The sequence below is a fragment of the Vicugna pacos genome, chromosome 4 (genome assembly GCF_048564905.1).
Source record: "Vicugna pacos chromosome 4, VicPac4, whole genome shotgun sequence".
Classification (NCBI taxonomy): domain Eukaryota; kingdom Metazoa; phylum Chordata; class Mammalia; order Artiodactyla; family Camelidae; genus Vicugna; species Vicugna pacos.
Window position 1 is genome coordinate 67,534,644 of NC_132990.1, and position 7,165 is coordinate 67,541,808.

Below are 7,165 nucleotides of genomic sequence, written 5' to 3' on the forward strand. Positions count from 1 at the left end.
GGGCTTTACACCTAGAGATTTTACTTTGATTAATTCAAACAAAAGGATTCTAACATGGGAGTTTGGCACTAGGGTGAAATGGCTCAAAGTTAGACATCAGTAAGTCACACTGTCTTTACCTTTCGTCTCTGGACCAGGCAACTGCTCTGATGTTTTGTCATCTGAGAGCATGCCTCTGGTAGATCCTCTCTGATACTGATGGAGACTTACCTGGATTCACTTTCAAACTGAGGTGATTTTAGACTGGGCCTGGTTTACACAGGGCTGATGAAGTGATATTTCTAGAGAAGACCTGAACAGTAGTGAAATTGGCACTGGATGCCCAAAGAATAAGACAGATCTGCAAAGGGGGTCTATGGAATAATTCCTTGGTCTGTCTCAGTCTAGAAGTAGAGAAAAGACTGTGACTGGCAGTGAAAACATCATGCTGAGGCTGCTGGCATCATTCTTCAGGAAAAAAATGACCAATCAAATACATTCATTTTTAGTAGGGAATGAATATCCTCCAATATCTATTAATTCATACACCACAAATTCAAAATTTGCATTAATTCAGGCACAGAATATCTTTTTCAAAAAATTAACTCATGTTACACTTTTCAGTGAGGTTTTTAATTATTTTAATATAAGAGCTCAAGAAAAACAAAGCTTCCTATGACAAATGAGTCTAATAATGAATTTAGAATAAAATTTAAATTTTACCTTTAAAATTTTTACGATGGTTTATGTTCATTAGAAAGTTTTTATTTACCATCTTCCTTTTATTAGAACTCATTTCTAGCTTAGCATATAATAATTACCCTATTTTAAAAAAGTAAAACAGATTCCTCTAAACATTTTCCCACAATTTAGATGTTTTATGGTCACATTGGCACTCTTTCTTTTGAATTAATAAGGTTCTGTTTTACCAACACTTTCGTACTGAATTCATTGGGGGATAAAAAGGCACACAAAAGAAAATTTGATGCACAAATTTTGCTAACAATGTCTCTTACATATGTTACTGAAATGGCAAAAATCTGCACTCTTGTCTGACCCATTTGTTCCAGAAGGAAATCTGTAAAATAATTAAACTGAGTTGCGAAAGATAGGTCAAGTTAAAACAAACAAAGTACTTTTGCCATCATTTTCGGGAAAAGACCTTTAGGAGAAAGTGAGAACACTCAAAAATCATAGATAACATTTGTATTTGAAGTGAAGGAAATTTTTTGCTTGTATTATGAGTCAATATTAATAAATGGCATTTACAAACCACCAGCATGTTTCTCTGATAGAAAATACTTAAAAACATGATGGATCTCAAAGATTCTTGATAGAACGGAAGTTCAACAGTTTACAAATTCTCAACTGTGTTTAACTAAAAACTAAACATGGCTCAAAGATGGATTCTTCTCTACATTTTAAAATGTTGACCTTTGGAGGAGTCTTTGGTTTTTATACAAATTCTCTACCTCTCAAAGAGGAGAATCTAGGTCTAGCAGAAACTGTGGTGGTTACATACCTTCCTGCTAATGCTACCTCAATTTGACCCTCAAGATATTGTTTGCAGCATTTTTCTTACTTCCCAGGAATAGGTCTAATGATGAAGAAGAAAGGTCATAAAAGTTAGTTCACCATCTTAACAAGACCTACAAACTCCATTGCATTTTACCCTGTGCTATATGAGATTCAGACATGGAGAAAATGTTCCCAACCTTCGAAGAACTTATCCAAATAATGACAACACAGTAGCTACCAATTATTAGCTCCATGTCACAAGTAGTGTGATAGTTAACTTACACAAACTGTCTCTAATCTTCACAACCATTCTGAAGGGTGTTATGACCTCTCGTGACCAGTGAAGAAACTGAGGCTCAGAGAAATATAGTGATATGCCTCAGGAAATGCATCTAGTAACTTGCAGAGATGGGAATTTGCTTGTGTTGGGAATCAGTAGGAAAAAGAAGGGAGAGATACGAAGCCCTACTGAAGTCTTACGCTCTCTTTGACACCATCTCCAGCTATTTTGTCTGTGATTGATTCTCCATATGATAAACTCTTCAAGAATATATAGCCTGGCCCACACATTTTTTGATTCTTTATTAGATACTCCTGTACATTCCAGGTGATGGTTCAAAGGTCTGAGATGGGGATAGGTTTGACACAAGAGAAGCACTAGTATGACTTTTCATCTGATTCTTCATTCCTCACAGGGTGCTGGGTTGAGACCGGCTGGAGAGGCAACCAGGCAGACAGCAGATTGGGGAGATTACTGGAAAGGCGGGGGTAAGAGAAGGTAAGAGCCTGGAGAAAAACTGCATAAACCATGCCCTAGGGAACACAGTGGTTCAAATCCAAGAGTGGATGATTTTCTGTTTAAATCCCAAATGGTAACTGAAGAACGATCAAGAAGAACCGTATTGCTCAAACTATTCTTGTGAGTCACCAGTGGAGTGCGTTGGGATAGCACATCCCAAAAGGCCACTGCAAATTCCTATCTCAGTAATGGAATAGGGGAGGATTTCTGAGAAGAGAATGTGGAGAAAGTGGAAAATAATAAGGCCAAAAGAGAAAATCAAGTGTTTGTGATGGAATGTAGTGAAGGACATTTTTTTCAGAGGAAACAAAAAGAGACAAAATAAAAGAAGGTGCCCACTTTTTCTTTATCTCTCAGTTTTATAACCTCTCTGAAGCTATTTTTCTATATGCTAGACCTTCTAAAGAATGAAGCTCAGTCCATTAATCCCCTCTTTGGCTTCACCGTCCCACATTTTTTCAGATAATCTTAGTTCTTGCTCAACGTAAGTTTTCTTACCTAATTCTAATACTGGTAACACATCCATACTCATCTACTCATCCAGTGGCTGGATGTGGTAGCCAGTCTCCAAGACGGCCCCCAATGTCCTTACCTCCCTGGTCTTCATGGCCTTGTGTGGTCCCCTCCCACACTGTATCAGGCTTGGCCCATTGACCAGCAGAATATGGCAAATGCAAAGGTGTGAGATTCCTGAGATTAGGGCATACAAGACATTGCACTTCATAACTTGCTCTCTGTTAGACTGCCTGCTCTGGGGGAAGCCAGCCACCGCAAAGTAAGGACACTGAAGAAGCCTATGGAGAGGCCCATGTGGAAAAGAACTGAGGCCTTCCCAGAGCCATGTGAGTGAACCACCACGAAGATAAATCTCCTAGCCCCAGTCACGCCTTTCAGTGACCGCAGCCCCAGCTAACACTTGATTGCAAATTCGTGAGAGAACCCAAGCCAAAACTACCCAGCTAAGTCATTCTTAATGGGCTATTGCCCATTACTGGTGATAGTGAATGCAAGGAGCTTTCACAAGCGTTGCACTGTTTAGAAAAACTTAGTGGCTTAAAATAAATAATTATCTTCACGATTTTTAATGGGCAGGAATTCAGAAATGCCTTAACTGGGTAATTTTGGCATGGGTTCTCTCATATGAGTTTGCAATCAATTTGTGAGCTGGAGCTGCAGTCACCTAAAGGCGTGACTGGGGCTGGAGAATTTACCACCGTGGTGGCTCCCTCACATGGCTCTGGGCAGGAGGCCTTAGTTCCTTTCCATATGGGCCTAAACTACTGTGTATAAAATAGATAAGCAACAAGGATATACTGTATAGCACAGGGAGTTATACCTATTGTCTTGTAATAACCTATAATGGAGTATAATCTGCAAAAATACTGAATCACTATGCTGTACACTTGAAACTATACTTCACACAACATTGTAAATCAACTATACTTCAATAAAAAAAAGTTTAATTTGCAAGTGCACTTTAAGTTCGTAAAGAACAGTGAGCTCAGAGGCCTGCTTGGAGCGCCACCTGCTGGTAGTAAGAATAGCATCCCAAGCAGGCTGGAATAATTGGTGCTGATGCCAGTGCTAACCTGTAACACCTTTCCAAGGTAAACCCTGGCTTCCCATTCTATGTCTCTTCTGAGATCTAGCTTCTTCGATTCCTGGAGGTAACACCTGCTTCGGCTTATTCACAGAAATGCTGAAATGTGACATCCCTGAGCATCGAAAATCACATAACCGTATAAGGAGTTCTTATCATTCTTTCTAGCATCTTCTCTCTCCTGCTTTACCAACTCTTTTCTTTCTGCCTGCAAACATGCAAGTCTCCATTCATAGGGAAAAAGGGCAAATATCAAAAAACTTCACTGGATTTTTTTCCCCACATCACTGCTAAATCTTTCAAAGGCTTAGTCTGCCGCCCCCCCATATAATTTTCTTTTCCCCATTTTATTCATAGAATACCCCCCTCCCCAGAATGTTTTCTGGGTATCTCCATGGAAGTTAGATAAGAAATGAATAAAATGATCACCCAGAAGCAGAGGCCACTTTATGCTGGTTGGCATGATTTGACATTATTCCCATTTTACAGACAAAGAAACTGATGATTAGAAAGGGTTAAAAGGAAGGAAGCAAGCAAGTAATCCAGCCCAGAATTTTTTTTTAATAATTAAAAATGGGGGGGGGAGATAATTAGGGTTACTTATTTATTTTTATTTATTTTTAGAGGAGGTACCGGGGATTGAATCCAGGACAGTATGCATGCTAAGCATGCTCTACTACTTGAGCTATACCCTCCCCAAACCCAGAATTGTGTAGGGCCATCTATACAATTTGAGGATCCCGGTGCAAGATGAAAACGTAGAGCTGCTTGTTCAGAAAGCAAGAAGAAAGTGCTGTTAAAGGTATTAAAAATATAAAGCCTCTTCCTTTCTGCTGTGGTCTCTTCTTCAACTTGCTATGGTAGTTTTGTTTTTGTTTTCTGTTTTTTTGCTATGTAATGTCGTTCTAAGTAAAGGAAAATTAAAATTTTGAATTAATGACATGAATTTTGCCATTCATCTTTGTATTATGCAATGTTGGTTTTAAATGAAAATGTAAGAGTATTTAATCTGTATGTAGAATCACTGAAATTATGTAACTCATATTTCATAGCTCTTGCATGCATATATATTTCATTCGTCCCAGAACAGTGGAAATACTGCACAAAACTAACTCAACTGTTTTTATTTTACTTCTTGATATGTGTGTATTCTACCAACACTCTCTACCTTTGCTTGCTGATGAATTAGGGAAGCCTGAAAGGAAAAGGAACGATGGGTTATCCCATCGTTCCCTTTCCTTCTCTGTCATCACATTTAGTGTAAGTAGTTGGCTAATGCAGGGTAGCAACAAGAACAAGAAAGAATATGATGATGTGGGGAATGGGGGGCATAGCTCAGTGGTAAAGCACATGCTTGACATGCACAAGGTCCTGGGTTCAATTCCCAGGGCCTCTGTTAAGGGAAAAATAAATAAATAAAAATATAATTTAAAAAAAGAAAGAATATGATGAGTTTCCTCGGTCATTTGCGTTTCTTTGAATACCTTCTGCATTCAAAAAGTTCTGGTTCCAATGGAAAATGTGGCCTCTAGGGGCTGTCAGCGCTCCTGCTTACTAAGTCATACACTTGACACACTCACGTTGAACTCGCTTGGAGTCTCACTCAACTTCTGCACCTCGTGGGTCCCCCGGAACACTGTGTTCATGGGGTGCTATGTATGCTCTATGGGAATGGGGTGGCAAGAAATGGTGAACATATGAATCACACACATCTCCGCTAATGCACATGCATGCTCCGTAGTCCCGTTAGACTTTGCTTATAAGACACAAGTTTGAAGATAAAATTATGAATAATTTCAAGACAGCAACAACAAAGAACTAAATTAAGTGTAGGGCCCTTCTGAGTGCCAGGCCCTGTGCCACTGCACAGTTTGCATGCCCATGACACCAGCTCTGGAGTAGCTAAGCCAGGAGAGAACTCATACCTGACCCCAAGGACAAGTCTCTTAACATATCACATGAAGTCTTCTCAAATAGCACTGGACAAGGCATTGGCAGAGCGACAAAGAATGTCAAGAAGATGAGAACGTTTTAAGAGGCCATATAATAGGTAACATTGAACTGCTGGCCTTGGCTCTAGGAAGGTTAGAGAGGTTCCTGAAGACATACAAGGACTGAGGACAGGAGGATGGGAAGGGGTAAAGGGTGTAAAATCTGGGAGGGGACTGGTAAGGAGGTAGAAGTGCTTGGAAGGAGATAGTTGTCAGAAGTATAGAACAGCCTGGTTACTTTCAGCAGACATACAGATTGTCAGGGGTTACGACCCAAAAATAAGTCAGTTCCCAAGGGTAGGGCAGACAATGTCCTAACCTCTAGACACTTGGGGAGCATTCATTTTGGCGGTCAGCATCTATAAGGTACTTTCAAAAATGGACAAGACCAGAAAGGTAGAGTATCAGGAGTCAAACAAATGATGCTAAAGTAGGGTAATCCTGGGACGCATCCCTCAGAAGGCCAGGCAGGAGGGTGAATGAAGAAGGCCTATGTGCAAACAGGTAGGAGCTAGTTACAAGTCTGAGGTGAGGGGACAGCCAAGATGGAGGCAGAGACCATGATCAAGAAACAGACCAGCAGTGGGAGTCATTGTTTAATGGGTACAGAGTTTTTGTTGTGAATGATGAAGAAGTTTGGGGTATAAATGGTGGTGATGGTTATACAACACTGTGGATGTACATAGTACCACTGATGTATACTTGTGAATAGTTACAATGATAAACATTGTATTATATGTATTTTTAAATATTATCTAAAAAAAGAAAAAAAAGAAAGAGACTAGGGTATTAGGTTTACCAGACCAAGGAGAAGCCAGAGGTCTAAAGATTAGGATTAAGGTGTATATAATATGAGGAAGGAGAAATAGATGCCAAATCCCATATTACGTGTACTCAGTATCTTAATAATATCCTGCCTCCAGAACACACAGAATCACTTCTGAGAGTTCTACATTTTTCCATTAGGAAAATCATACCTTGGGGGATGATGGATGGGATCTGGCTAGGGTAAGGGTAGGGGCTCTTGAAGACTTTTTCCTCTCCACTTTCTGAGGAGGAAGCAAAGCATCTTGAGTTGGACACCTCTGATGGCCTCTCCACTTGCCTGGGCAGGTTTCCTCATCTAAGCAGCTACTGTGCCAGGCCCTGGGGATGGATCCTGGAGCTGAGACCACAGCGATTCCGGCAAGGTGGAGAGTGGGTTCTTCCATGTGAGAGGGGCCCCTCACTCGAGGGCCCAGTTCATGGCTAAGGAGTACCTCAAGAGCGGTAAGGCTC